We start from the raw sequence: 15,668 nt of genomic DNA, 5'->3' as shown, positions 1-15,668 counted from the left end.
TGAAAGCCAGTGGTTTGGCATTCCTGGGATAGACAGTCCTGGAATTACAAGCAAAACTTTTTATTCCTCCCCTCTGAACACATGAGGTCCATGGTCCCCTCACATCTAACACTGGCAATCAGAATCGGTGACTCCTTGTCCACCTGAGGACCACCCAAGAGGATCCACACACCTGCTACAACAGCAGCACAGCACCTGGTCTGCAGGGGAGCAAAACAAATCCCCCCTTTATGAATAACACTGGATTACCCCGACACTGGCAGCCTGCAGTGTGTATATCGTCAAGCCCCCACATCTGCGCCACCTGCAAGAGGAAAACAAGCCCTTAGTCCAGGGCTCTCAGGACAGCCTGTGAGGAGGATGCTGGCACCCTTCTCATCTCCCAGTGGAGAGGAGAGAAGGCCAGGGTCAGGACTGGTGTATCAGGAGGGTTGGGGTTCAAACCCCATCTGCCTCACAGAGCAGCCCTTACCGTTCAAGTGACTTCTATCATCAGCCTTAAAATGTACCACAGTTACCAGCAATTCTGAGTGCTGTTCCTTGGGACGTCATAAGCAAACATTTTGTTAGAAAGATTTTGCCAAATCTGCTTTCAAAATCCTATGCTATGAAATGACTAATGAAAATTTGAGCTATGAAATAAAGCACATAGTTAAATGAATCCCAAAATGACTATCACGAAGGAAGCTTTAACTTGAAGTGAAAAATATCCTCTAAATGACATCAGCCAGAATTATCTTCAATCATTACTGATCCCATAACGCTTCAGGAATTACACAGCATCATCTCAGATATGAGCTTAAAACCATTAGCTGAATGCACATTTCAGCACAACCAAAGTTCTGCTATAATAAGCAGCACAGGTGTCTCTGGAGAGGATTTTAATTGGGACTACAAACGATGTACACGATCGTGGTAAGAGGTTTCATGCTGGCTGTTCTCCAAGGTGCGACACAGAGAAACACCACTAACCTCAAAGACACCTGCTGCTTTGTAATGAGATGAGAGATGATGTGGACAGACTACTGTAAATATTTGAAAAGGAGAAACAATGCAAGGAAAGAATCGTATCAGTTTCCCTTTACATTCTTAGAAAAAAACGATTTTTCTTTTGGGATAATTTAAAAACAAAATGACATTTCTGGATTTTTTTTTTTTTTTTTTTTTTTTTTTTTTTTACTTTTCTTTCTGAGACTGGGTCTCGGCTCTGTTGCCAAGATTGGAGTAGAGTGGAGCAATAGCAGCTCACTGTAGCCTTAAGTGATCTTCCCACCTCAGCCTCCAGAGTAGCAGGCACCACAGGCACGCACCACCACACTCAGCTAACTTTTCTGTTATACAGATGGGGGTCTTACTATGTTGTCCAGGCTGGTCTTGAACCCCTTGGCCTCAAGTGATCCTCCTGCCTTGACCTCCCAAAGATGTAGCCTAAGCGACCATGTCTTATCGGAAAATAGACATTAGAGCAAATGCATTTCTGTAAGATTTTCTACCTCTTTTCACTGGGGAAAAAGGTAACTTGCCTCCAAGGGTCGGAGACAAAGCTGTTACTGCAGACAAGAGCGCTGTGCATCCCGGGAACCGCTACACCACGAGGCATGGCCGTGCACCCTGGATGCAGGAGTAACACACGAGGCTAGCACAGGCAGATGCTGGCCCTCTCCAGAAGTAGGCCTATCCCTTCCTCCTCTCCTCAGCCCCCTCTCCCTTCAGGCCTCAGTGGCTGCTGACAGGAGAGAGGCCACAACTAGAGGAGGCTCTCAACTCCACCAGGGACAGGAGCCCCGGACGCTGGGGACTCTACTGCTGCCCTCTGCGCCCACCTCCTTCTGGTCCAGCCTTCTCAGGAGCCAGGCGTGGCCACTTTGACCCTCTTTCCCTTCTGTGGCTCCTACAAAAACCAGTTCAGCGAGCCCAGGCTGCCTCACACTCCAGGGACACCCGGCACAGGCCCCCTCCATGACCTTATCCAAGCTCCTGGGGCCAGAAGGGTCTTGCAATATTTCACTTTCCAGTTGAGCATCCTCAGCCTGAAATCCAAAGTGCTCCGAAGAGCATTTCCTTCGAGTGTCATGAGGAAGCTCGGAATGTTTCAGGTTTTGGAGCATTTTGGAGTAGGGACTCTCAGCCTTAATTTGAACCTCTTCAAGGAAGCCACATACTGAAGCCCCCGATGTCCACCCTACACAATCCCAGCACACCATCTGAAGTCCTCCGCAACAGATTTTCTTTCTTCAAAAATAACCACAAGTCACAAACTCACACGCAATCACAGAAGGGGGTTGTGGACACCCGCACAGATGATGAAATTTAACTGTCACATTTTCACCTGAATAATTTAAAGTCATTCCTCAAAACACACCTGTTTTACTGATTGCATTTTAAGGTGAACACACACAAATCATTTCAGGGAAACAAACGTCACTTTGGGCTGCGTGTGGTTTCTTGACTCCCATGAATAACTCCGTTCACCCTCACTTCTGGATAAGGAAGACGATGCAAAGAAAACTGTTAAAACAAAGACATGAAAACAAGTTTAAGAAGGGTTTGAAAGGTTCCTCCTGTCCCCCTGGAGGGGAGATGAGGACACTTGGAAAGCTCACGGGGGACAGGAGCACAGCCTCCTCGGTGTGCCATGGACGCCGCCTCGCCAAGGGGAGAGGATGATGCCTGGAAGACTCACAGGGGTGGGAGCACAGCCTCCTCAGTGCTTTCTACACTCAGCAGCTTCAGAAATTCCTGCAGAAGCAGAACACATCATGAGAACTGAGACTGGAACACCCCAAAGAAAGGGGACGAGGGGTCAAAAAAAAGCATTCGATCATTACCAAGGAGCGCGGGCATGAAGCCGCTTCAAAGACCGTGTGAGAAGTCACTCATAGGCGTTTCAGAAAATAAGGGTAGCGCGAGATTGCTGGATCAGCTCAAACAGGCTGCCGTCCCTCAGGCCATGAAGTCCCTGAGATGAGCCTCTCACTGAGCAGAAGTCACTCGCATCTCTGCCAGAGAAAGTACTACAAGCTGACACAAAGCCTCATGAAATCTGGGCTTCAGCCGGTCGACGATAGTGAGTCTGACATGGTACATCCCTCCAGATGGTTAAAGACCCCAGGGGTTCATCGGACAACCTCAAAGGGCTGTGTCTGTCCAGCCCCTTTTCCAAGTTCTGGATGATTTTTCCTAATGTACTATAAGCAGCATGTTCCAGTAGAGACGTCATTAACTGACTCTGGGTCCTCTTAATTTTGAAATTACAAACACACTTGGCCAGGCACGGTGGCTCATGCCTGTGATCTCAGTACTTTGGGAGGCTGAGGCAGCTGGACTCCTTAAGTCCAGGAGTTGTGGAATGACCTGAAACACAGCTGCAAATTCTGGCAGGGCCTCCCCTGGCTTGATTTGTGGTGAGTGCAGGACCGCTCTGAAGGATAGGACCCCAGGCACCTTCCGAGACTAGACCTTACAGTACAACTTCCCTTCGCTGGACGGAACACTGACCTTGGAGCCTGGGACACCCTGGGGCAGTGCCACCACCCTGAGGCCGCCATGGCACAAGCAGGCCCTACTATCATGAAGCCTGGGACACCCTGGGGCAGTACCAACCCGAGGCCACTGTGACACAAGGGGGCCCTGGTGCCACTGAGAGGCTGCACAGCAGGTCCAAGCCCAGGCCAGGAGTGAAGAGGCTCCACATCCTTTCGATCCCTCCAGCTGAGTCCACAGATGTCTTCGAGCAGAAATGCATCACCCTCAATGTCCACGGGTAAGTTTTTTGACACAGAATCTGGAAGAATAAAAGATGGTTCTGGGCTGGTTGGTTGCCGGCTCGGATCTCTCCTCTTTCCACACAAAACCTGGCTCACACCAAGCAGCATCTAAGTCCTGGAAGATCTGCTAAACACAAGTGCAGTTACAAAGCGGAGAAACTGGAGGGGGCTGGGCTGGGCTGTGCTCCAGTGGCACCAGCGTTTCTCAGGAAGACCCCGGGCATTACAGGGTCCAGGGCAAGGGCTTCCTGGGATCCAGGACATGGAACAAGAACCCATTTCCCGGTCCTGTTGAATATGAATCGTCTAAGGGCCGATTCCCTCGGAGGACTGAGCACCGCCCCACAACACCTTGGTATGGGTATGTTATTACATATGTTGGTATGGGTATGTTATTACCCATACCAAGGTAATAACAAGCCCGTTACCAGCAGGAGGCTGGTGATGAAGACATGAGGACCAGATGAGCACGAGGGATCCTGACAGATCATCCCTGGCACCGAGCAAGGGGCGGACAGTACCCACTGTTCCTGATGCATCAGCCCTGGCACTGAGCGAGGGATGGCAGCACGGCCTGTGCCCCTGCAGATGCAGAGGGATGTGAGGGCGGCGCAGGCTGGGCTTGGAGGCTAACTCAACCACCTGCGCTTGCACTTCCGTTCCTCATGGCAGGGAGGTGAGGCACAGGCAGCATTAGGGCTCACCTTGGCCCCGGGCTGCACTTTTTTCTGCTTATGAGTCGTGCTCGCTTTACATGGACAGACATAGCTATAATAATGGTTCCCTGATTATTTCGCTGCCTACATAAAGGGCTTTCAGAATTCACTTCCATCCTTAGGAAAGGCGGCCAACACCAGGCTGTCTCCCTTAAGATGCCACGTCTCATATGGGGAAAAAAAAATCAAGAGAAATCAAATAAAGGCCATAAAATACATCAGTTTCAACACTAAAATTTAATAGTACGCTTTAAATTGAAGATGAGTTAAGTCACATTTCCAAACCTCTGAAAGCACGGTTACTGGGAGGGAATGGTTTGCAACACACATACGCAGCTCTGTAGAAGTGCCCAGGCCGGATGAAGGCTCAAACATCAGTGCGAGGAGAAAGTCTGAACAAACTCTCTCCTGCCCTGCTGCTGTCCTCTTCCAAAACACACTGTTTATCTGTCAGTTTAGAACAAGGCCTAGGGAGGTGGGAGGCAGGCCTGGGAGGGTCACCTAGCATCCAAGCTCCTCACTCACACAACCGCACCAGGCTGAGCTGAGCAGTACACACAAACACGACTAATTCTCCCCAAAAAGACGGAAGGCAGCACACTGCCACGCCAGGCACCCTGCAGACGAGAAGATTGAGGGGAGCCAGAGGTACCATTAATCTTGCTTGCATGGTGGAGGGAGAGGAATAATGCCACTCACTTGAGTGTTGCACAATTCTTTCTAGCACTGAGTGGCAGAAAACAAAAATTATAGATGCTTCCTCAGATAAACGTTTCTGAATAACTGAACATAAATTACGTTCAGGAAATAGCATTATGAATGCCTCAAGTGCTTCTGTTTTCAATAATCCCAGAGTAATTCTATAAACCCGGGAATCAGTCTCACCCAACTCCAGGATCACGGCCCAGGTGACGTGGGCACACACATATCCTGAAGCTCCAATGCTCAACTAAAGTGGCGCGAGTGAAAATGATCCTGGGTATAATTTACACGGACACAGGAAGGTGGCTGAGCCCCAAACCCCGAAACCAGGAAGACCAGTGTCCTTCAGGGGCCTCACCTCTGTCCTTTCGCAGCCTCTGGGAACCACCACTCTGCTCTCTACTGACACAAACGCCCCTCCCAAGGTACAACACCAGGAAGATCATCATTCAAAACTGAGGAACGTGGCAGAACAAAGCTGTCAGGAGATTTTAATCACCAACACCACTTGTTACATGACCCAAAGATGATTAAAATCCCAGGCCCTTCAAGACTGAATGCTATCTATACTTAAATGCATTTCATCACCATATTGGGGGGTTATTCCTTTGTTTTGCTGCAAATATATCCAACTGCTGTAAAAGGAAAAGGCAATTTGTTAACGAAGCTTCTTGGAGTGTCTCAACAGGCCTCGAGGTAGCATAAAAGGCAGGACTTCCTGGCAGAAATGCTCAGCTCTGAGGTCAGGTGGAGTTCTTGAGCACCAACCAAGGCAAAATAAGGTCGAAGACCACACCACACTTTCCTCAATCACATCTTCATTCCACCTTTCCTTCTATTTCTCACGACTTCGCTGGGAGAAATTGTGCTGAAAGAAAATGGAAACACAGACATACACAGGAGACCCTACAGATGCTGAAAATGGGTGCAGCCATCACAGTCCGAATGTCCTTTCAGGGCCATCTGCCCTGGCTGGGATCCAAGTATCCAAGTGCAGGATTGTATGTCAGACCCGTGAAGCCAGGATTACAGCCACTGAATGGCAGTTTTGCATCCCACGGAAACCGGCCTTGCTAGGGGCTTCCTCGGGGACCACCGACCTCACGCCACCACCCGTCAACTACTTCACCTAACCTACATCATGGCAGAGGCCTCTCCAGGCAGACCAGCCCTGCCCAAGTCCTGCTTCATGGCAAACCCTCCAGACAAACGTCCTTGGCCTCCTCCAGGAGGCTGTGCTCGGAAGGTGCCCTCATTCACTTCTGTGGCTCTGAGACATTTAACTAGAGCCCAACACATTTCTTCCTGTTCACATAGTATTGAGTTAACAGATTTTTATGGTAAACTTTCACTGGGAAAAATACCATTTCAGGAGCCCCAGTGACCACAATGAAAATGTTTTTACCTTCCCTTACGTGACATCGGCAACGCCAGGTCCAGGAAACGATCTGGATCTCAGATAATGGCATATCCACTCATAGTAAGTCTTGATCTTGTTTCACAAGCTATCAAATGCTGCCCTGAAGCAGGAAAATCCCCACAACGTGGCAGGGAGGGGCGACCAGCGTGAGTTCTAAGGCCAGACCACCCGGGTCTGCTGACAGCGTGGTGAGGGGCAAACAGTGCAGGGTCTAAGGCCAGACCGCCCGGGTCCCGCTGACAGTGTGGCTTCAGGAGTTTCCTAAACCCTCTGCTCTCCAAGTTTCATGTCAGAAAAATGCAGTGATAACCGTGTCCACCTTGGTTAAATATATATATATACACACACACATATATACACACATACACACACACATATATATACATACATACACACACACACACGCACATATATATACTCCAAAACTACAGCCCTATAAAGGTCATTAATCCTAGTTATCCTCAAGGCATTGAGCGATCAATAATGAGCCATCCCCCTGCTGCTGACCTGCCTCAGCCCCACCCTCTGGAAACCCCGCATCCACACCAGCCACACAGGATGAGGCCGAGGAAGGAGCAGGACTGTGTCTTGGGAACTTAAACTCTGGAAGCTGAGTTAAATCAGTGCCGCACCAATCTTGTCACCAACTGTCTTGTTAAATTGGGAGATTCCATCTCTGGGGATCTTGAAGGAACCTGAGGCTCTACATTGAGTGAGGTGAGCACTCGTGCTGCAATGAGCCGGCAGGGAAAGCAACCGAATCTGGGGTCGTAGCTGCCTGAGGCTTGGGTCCCACCGGGAAAGTGGCACCAGGGCCCTCAGGACAATGGCGGAGGTCCCAGGAGGCAAGTCCTGGCGCAGAGACTCATGGACCCAAAGATTGCTCCAGGGCCAGGAGGAGCTGCTGCGCTGACAGCCATGAGGCAGGCAGCCTTCGAGCTCCTCCAGCTGCCATCCTGCAGGCAGGGAGGACAGTGCCCAGACCACCCCGGGGCTCCCCCAGCCTGCCAGACTAGTACTCTTACTCTGACAAGAGTCCCCATGTTCCAAGCTAGGTTGAAACAGTGCCTCAGGCCTCGGGGCACATGCACCCCCGTGCAGGGCGACTCCTACCCAACACCTGGGGATGGCTATTCCCACACATCCCCAACTCACAGCAAAACTTAAAAATGAAAGTCGGAAGATACAGCCAGGAAACCAATGCTCAAGAAGCAACTCCAGGGTGACTCTTCCTAGAGCTATTGCTACTGAACATCTTTAAAAACATTCCAGGGTGACTTCCTAGAGCAATTGCTGTTGAAAATCTTTAAAATTCTTCATTTCAAAATTAGCTTTTATTACACTGTCTTCCCTATTCTACCAAGACTCTAGAAAACAAAACCATTACAATTTCCAATTCTATCTTATAGCAAGTTAGAAATACACATGCTTCCTCAAAGGATTCTACGTGTTTCCTTGGCAATATCCTTTCCATGCCCCATGCTACTGCCCCCAACAGGGAAGGCTTTTCCAACCCAACCCAACCGCTCTGAGACAGTCCCCTAAAGAATCGTCTACAAACTCTTGAGACAGGCTTGCCCTGACAAATCATCTGCAAACTCCATCTTCCATTAAAAACAGTACCGAAAATGAGCATATTACCACTTTTTAAAAATTACTGTAAAGTGGACAGTGTTCAGTTCTGTGAATTTCGGCACAAATATTCCCATAATCGTCATCACACAAGCAGAACAGTCCAACAGCCCCAAACCCACTCACGGGGCCTCATAAGCATACCCTCCCATTCTCAGCAACCACCCTCTCCGTGTCCTCCCATCCCCCGGGTCTGTCTTTTGCGAGTGTTGTCGCAAAACACTGGCAAAATCACGATTTCCTGGGCATCGTGCTTGGAGGTGCACCTGGGGTGTCCTGTGATCAAGAGCCAGGCCCCGGGGCTGCTGGCTATTTATTATTCCACATATGGCTGTGGCACATTGTAACCTGTTTTGGGCAACTATAGACAGCGCTATTAACATCTGGGCACAGTTTTTCTTAAACATCAGATTCTGTTTCTCTAGGGTAAATACCCAGGATTGGGGTCACTGGGACCCACGTTTGTGTGAGTTCAGTTTTGTAAGAAATCGCCAAGCTGTCTGCACCGTGCTGAACCCCAGCATCGCACAGGAGTCCCGACTGCCGGTCCTCACCAGCACCTGGGGCTGTCGGAAGACCTTAGTCAGGCGCTCCAGCAGGGGTGTGAACAAATTCACTGCAGCTTCGGTGCACATCTCGGTGCAACCAGTCACGCTGAAGGTCATTTCAGATGCTTTCGGGCCATCCTCCCGTCCTTCTCAGCGAAGCATCTGTTCAGGTCCCTTCCGCTTTTAAGTCAGGTGGTTTGTTCTCTGTCATGAGCCGTGGGAGTCCTGTGCATTCTGGATACGAGTCCTTTGCCGGCTGCATGGTTCATAGACATCTTCTCCCCATCTATCGAAAATGTGTCTCTTCAATTCCCTAGGGGTGTCTTTTATATTAGAAGTTTAATTTTGATGAGTCTTACCTACTTTTTTCTTCCTTGATTATGGATCATGGTATGGCTAAGAGCTCTCACCCTAGGTCTCCACAATTTCCCTTTCTTCTGCAGGTTTTGTAGTTTGGTATTTTACATTCAGGGCTATGGTCTACCTTAATTTTCATACAGGAATTTCTCCCTGTTTTCACTCTTTTGCATACGGCTGTCCCATAATTCCAGCACCATTTGTTGTCAAGACTCAAATTCCACTGAACTGCTTTTGTGTCTTTGGATCTGTTCTGGACTCCACTCTGTCAGCTGACCCGTGTGTCCATCCTGAGTATAATTTATGACTTTAGTGGCTGTCTCTGTGAAAAAAAGTAACTCTGTCTGGAAGCAAAAACCACATTAGAAATGCTCTAAATAAGATTCTTCCTGTTGTCAGGAGAGCAAAGCCACTGCCCTAAGCAGAGGTGAGGCCTCAACAGCTCCCAGGCACAACCTTAACACACAATGGGGAAGGGAATTCATTTCAAGGGCCACAACGTGAGACCAGCATAGCCATGAAAACTGCAATAATTTCACAACAGAATGAAATTCATAAAGAACTGCTGAGAAGTGTGTGATAAGTTACATAAATCACTGTTCCTTAAATTCTGATGGTTGACTAGAACAGAAATAGCTTCACGGTGCAGTTCAAACAGAAAAAGGTAGGTAGGGGTGGTTTCCACACCACACAGGGCCTGCAGGAAAGGGACACTCTTCCTCTAAACCGGAGATCTCGGGAGTGATGTGATAAGCCATGGTGAGAGTCACAGAACTGTGCAAGCCGGAGTCGTGGCCTTTGCCCCACCACGGAGCCTGTGTCCATGAACGACAAGGCTCAAATGTCAGGCCGGGGCAACCGAGGCAGTTATCAGGGGACAAGAAAACGAGCGCACGGTGGAGGCAAAGGTCTGAAATCGCGCGGCAACTTCGAGTCAAGTGGGACAAACTGACTCAAAATACAGGTTTCAAAAACCACCACAGAGAGCTGCTCCTCGGCTCTGGAAAGGCTAAGTGACTAATGCCCACACTGAGCATCTGCTCCCAGAGACGACCCTGGTGACCTAAGGCCCAGCTCCTCCGAACCCGCGCCAAACCTCAGTGAGGAACTTTATTGGTATCTTACAGCACATTGACATGTTCCCTTAAAATCTGGTATTTCATCAAAAATGCAGGCTCATCATCAACAATGCATGACTCATACACATTTCGATTAAACAAGATAATTTACACCCTGACTATGCCAGGTAAGAGGTTTACTACAATCTTTAAACAGAGCCAGAGGCTACAGTCTGCTCCTACACAACACCATGTCTCTACAAGTTCGATGGGTTTTTACTTTCCATGTCTTCACTTGCCTAGTGCTAGAAAGCAGATTAAAAACAGAAGGAACCCAGAAACACTATTGAATGAGACTCAAATATCTTGCAGTCATCATCGTGATGAGATGCTTATTAAACAGAAATGTTCTCCCCTGTAGAAAGCAGCACACATCAACACGCACTGATAACTGTCGCCAGCATTCCAGATCATCTTCCCTTCCATGGCCACAGTGCAGGGCAATAGACCACGCACACCTGCAGACCTACGGAAAGCGGGGTGACACGGCCGATTCTTGTAGCGAGCAGGCCAGGGTGCACTCAAAGTGCATCTCTTTCCAGAGGTCTGCCATGGAAAGTTACACATTTATTCCAAGAGTTAATGGCACTGCACCGAACATTTCTGTAAGATTCTCTAAGCAAGCTTTTCCTTCTGCCTAAAATGTCCTGACACAAACTGAAAAAGCTCTTGGAGCTGCCAAAGACTTCAGTATCCCCTTAACTATTGTCATGCACATCCATGTGAAGAGACCACCAAACAGGCTTTGTGAGCGCAACATGGCTGTTCATTTCACCAGGGTGCAGGCGGGCTAAGTCCAAAGAGTCAGCGAAGAGAGGTAAGTGTGGGGCCGTTTTATAGGATTTGGATAGGTAAAGGAATATTACAGTCAAATGGGGGTTGTTCTCTGGCGGGCAGGAGTGGGGGTCACAAGGTGCTCAGTGGGGGAGCTTTTTGAGCCAGGATGAGCCTGGAAAAAGAATTTCACACACACACACACAAATCATCGCTTAAGGCAAGGACTGGCCATTTTCACTTATTTCTGGTAGAATGTTATCAGTTAAGTCCAGGCAGGGCATTTGCACTTTTGTGATTCTTCAGTTACTTCAGGCCATCTGGGCGTATATACGTTCAAGTCACAGGGGATGCGATGGCTTGGCTTGGGCTCAGACGCCTGACAACTATAGTCTTTACTTTTAAGGTGTGGGGTAAGACCATATAATCCCCAACTAGGCTCCTGATGCTGTTTGTGGCATCCAGCAACAGCACGTTCCATTCCTGGATTACATTTGACTCAAGAGTCCACAGTGAGAACGATTTCTGGTGAATGAAACACCAGGCAGGAGGGTGATTCCGCTGGGCAGCTCTTCACACACAACCCAGGAGCTGAGGGGAGAGGAAGAGGCCCACAGGCGTCCACCGTGCTCATGCCCCCTTCGACTGCCCCCCACTCCTAGAGACCCGGACCCAAGGGAAATCTGACCTGAAAATGGGCAAAACCTCACTTTGGCAGGGGGACAGGGACTCGGGGCCACAACTTGACCTCAGAGCAACACAAGTGCAGACACAGCACCCCACGACACCCTCCCCACCCAAATTCAAGGAGGAAAACCAACGCCCCGCCCCCTTGTAGAAACCCCCAGCTGCTGGAGCAGACGCCTGACGGCGTGTGCAACCTCTCCCGTCCCACGTTCTGGGCTCAACACCTGTGCCTCAGCCCTGGCACTGCTCACCACACCCACAGGTGTACCAGGAGGGGCAGGTCCTAAGGTCTCCACTGCACCAAAGCCTGCAAGGCAAAGGGGCAGCTCCCTCCAGCAGGAGTCCAGAAGCACACACTGCACCAGCGTCACAGCGTGAGAATTCTCCCCTCGGTCTCCGAATCTCCAGTCTGTTGCCCGCCAGGTGTTCTGCCAAAGGCGAGTTCCAAGCTGGGCGGCACATTTGGTTCTCACTATTTCCTTTATCAAATCAATACTGCAAACATATCCAATTCATCCTGTCACTAAAAATGAAATAATCCGCTATCTCCATCACAGATGATGCAATCAGGTTTTCATTACTGGGTTTTTGTTTTGTTTTTTGTGTTTTTCTATTTTGAGATGGAGTTTCTGCTCTGTCGCCCAGGGTGGAGTGCAGTGGTGCGATCTCGGCTCACTGCAACCTCTGCCTCCCGGGTACAAGTGATTCTCCTGCCTCAGCCTCCCAAGTAGCTGGGATTACAGGTGCCTGCCACCATGCCCGGCTAATTTTCATCTTTTCAGTACAGATGGGGTTTCACCATGTTGACCAGGCTGGTCTGGAACTCCTAACCTCAGGGGATCCACCTGCCTCCTCCTCTCAAAGTGCTGGAATTACAGGCATAAGCCACCACTCCCGACCATTACTGGTGTAATTTCTAAGCCACTCTCTCACACCCACTCCCTTTTTTTTTTTTTTTTTTTTTTAAAGAACCAGCTTTATGCCTATATTTTTTCCAAGAGAACCAGTTTCCCATTTGAAGTACAAATAAGACACCATGTTTAAAAACCAAAAATGTCCACTTGCACAGAAGTCTCCAAATACCCAGTCGATTTGAGCCTTGAGAATAAGATCCAGCTGTTGGCTGAATACAACTTCCCTTTCCATCTGTATGCCTGTGAGTTAGACACAAGGACGAAGCCACGACCTAGGGACATAAAGGCAGGAACCACCAAGGTAGCCGAGACTCCAAATAAAAGCTGGAAGGACCAACACAAATGCACCACACCCTGCACGCCCTCCTCTCATTCCTTTTCAGAATTTCCAGAGGATGAAACAGGGACCTTCTCAGACATCCCACGGTGCAGGCGGCCAGAGGGGAAGGCGGTGGTAACCTGAATGAGGCGACCGGGAAATCACATTCCACAAACAGAAATTCTCCATGTGCTTTACATCCTCTGTCTCTGAAGAACTATGCCAGGCTAACAGTCGCTAGAAAACCGCATTCAAGTGTCATTTCCCATTTCAAGCAAAGAAAACAGTGGTGGGGCATGAGGGAAAAACATAGCCATGTGTTCTGGGCTATTAAATAAGGTTTTTTCTGTTATAAACGTATAATTTTACATTCTCAGATTTCTGTATAATTGATATGCTTCCTAATTAGCAGACATAGTAATAAAAAGTGAATTCCAAGTGTAGGATTGGAGGAACCGTTCACATGGCTTCAGGTTCTGCTACTGTGTTTCAACTTAAGAAAATGGTTCTGTGTGTTGGTAACAAGGCCTGAGAGTCTGTGTGAGAGTCAGTGTGGCTGTAATCAGGGTTCGTGTTGGTTCCCTAGCAGAGGATGTTACACTGTTACATTATCGTCTACAAAAAAATCCTGAAAAAATGAAGGCTGAATAGACATACACACCCTCCCAAAACAATCCAAATGTCCACCAATATGAAAAACAGATGAATTACGGCTTCCATCGTGGAATATTCCTCAGCAATGAAAACCAACTATAGCCACAGGTGCCAACTAGGATAAAGAAAACCTTTTAAACACGCTTAAAGTGAACTGACTAGGCAGAATTCCTCGATTACAGGCATCTGCTCCAAAAGGGTACTGTTCTGAATCCTCTGATGTAGAATGATAGTTAGCAACCCTGTTTCGGGGCACATCTAGAAAAAAAGCAAAATAATGACTACACAATTTAAAATTCTTTGTCAATTATAACTATTACTATGAAAATTCTAAAAATGTGAAAATCTTCCCAGCTGTTATTGGACAAGATTCAAAATAAATACCCTGGCATTGCTTGCCACACCCACAGGTATGCCAAAATAAATGAAAATATAGCCCAAGTTAGTAGAATCGAAACCTGAAGATGTACGAGCCGTCCCTGCCTCGCTATCTATACATCGTGTAGAAATTTAAGAGCAGGTAGTGACACTGCAATGCAAGGCTCAAACCAACTGGGTATTTGGAAACTTCTATGCAAATTGGCATTTTTGATTTTTAAACACGGTGTTATTTGTACTTCAAACTTTTTGATTCCCTTGGAAAAAATATAGCCATAAACCTGGTCTTAAAAAAAAAAAAATACGGGAGTGGGTATGAGAGAGAGTAGCTTAGAAATTTTAAAAGTATCAGCAGGGAGCAGTGGCTCATGCCTGTCATCCCAGCACTTTCAGAGACAGGCCCAAGGGGCCTTTGAGGACACCGGTCTCCTCTGCTGCCTTCCTGCTGGACTGACCCCCCCATGACATTCACTGGGTTTCCACCCCTGTCTCATTTAACATCCCAAGGGTGGTCTTCATCCTCGTCTGGGGCTCAGCTCTGCCCCAATTTTCTAAATCTCTGCCTTCAGAGCCTGAAAACACCCACGCCCAGGGTCACCCTAAGTCCACGTTTACCCCAGAGAGTCCCAATTTTATGTTTTCCCAGCATCGCCTTAGTGATAATTTATCCTGTAAATTCCAACTGCCTTCACACCTCGCCCTTGCTGTCTCCCAGCAGACCCCACTCAGATGCACATGCCCCAGACCCCACACCCAGGTCTGTGCATGCTGCCCTGCTCTGCCCATGTGGGGACCACCTCTCTTTCTTGAGGAATCAGCTGGCGATCAACTCCTTGTGGAGGGCTGCCCTGACTTCCAACTCTCTCCAGCAAAGGCAGAAGCCATCCTCGGTACTTCCCCAAAACTCAGGCCAAGTATGAAGATGGCGCAGATGCTAGCTGTGCCTGGGATGCCATGGGCAGGGTCCCCAGATGCTCTGCACATGGCCCGGGGCAACGCCTGAACATAGCAAGTGCTGAAGAAACAAAACTGACGTGCGCTGACCTCTGATAGGGCCTCCTTCACCATCCACATCTGTCTCCCCTCTGGACAGTAAAATCCACAAGACACAGAGGGCTTGTCTCACTCATCTTCAAACTCCCAGGGTCACCCTGGCAGGTAAAGGGGACTCAAATGTCTTCTGAAGGAAGCAGCTGGTTAGCTGCCGAGTTAAAGGGCCTCTGAAATTCAGAGCTCTGCATAGGAGTCCAGCACACTTTATTATGAATGACTCCAACCACGGCAGAAGTGGGCGTGGAACCAGTGCTAACCAATTCAGGGTTTGTTCACTGTTTCTCAGTTCATTATCACAACGCATTCTCACAGAGCAGCTGCGCACAGATCCTCAGACATCTACACAGAGTGGGACGATGACGCCAAGTCACGTGAACGTCCTGTTGCAGACTGGGAGACACCGGTCAGACACGGACCCAGGCAGAGCACAGACCTCGCGTTAAATCGGCTCCGTGTAAACAGCACTCCCTGCCAGGCCCTTTCCTATCTGCACAGCTTCTACAAATTCAACTCTCGCACCTGACACCTAAGAATACTGCACACCCCCATGTGAATCCCCTGCTCACCTCCCAAAATGACCCGGCATGGCCGAGTACAAAACCTTTCAACATAAGGGAACTGGAGGGCAT

General features: G+C 48.8%; 1 long non-coding RNA gene across 7 annotated transcripts in view; it reads right to left on the bottom strand.

Moving 5' to 3' along the window:
• Positions 1–15,668, bottom strand: part of LOC144334920 (uncharacterized) — a 170,152-nt gene that overhangs the window by 67,637 nt on the left and 86,847 nt on the right. For 2 of the 7 annotated variants that reach the window (XR_013405185.1, XR_013405180.1), the window contains 4 exons: positions 3,604–3,784; positions 2,829–2,999; positions 2,684–2,739; positions 2,363–2,508 (listed from right to left, as the gene is read on the bottom strand). This is a non-coding gene — a long non-coding RNA (uncharacterized LOC144334920). Of the gene's footprint in view, positions 1–46; positions 305–2,351; positions 2,509–2,603; positions 2,740–2,828; positions 3,000–3,603; positions 3,785–15,668 lie in introns of those variants that run through there. The other 5 variants (XR_013405183.1, XR_013405182.1, XR_013405181.1 and 2 more) reach the window with 3 other exon arrangements.

This window comes from Macaca mulatta, chromosome 15, assembly GCF_049350105.2.
Source record: "Macaca mulatta isolate MMU2019108-1 chromosome 15, T2T-MMU8v2.0, whole genome shotgun sequence".
Taxonomy (NCBI): Eukaryota; Metazoa; Chordata; class Mammalia; order Primates; family Cercopithecidae; genus Macaca; species Macaca mulatta.
Note: the sequence above shows the minus strand (reverse complement) of the source record. Positions and strands in the feature narration are given on the sequence as shown.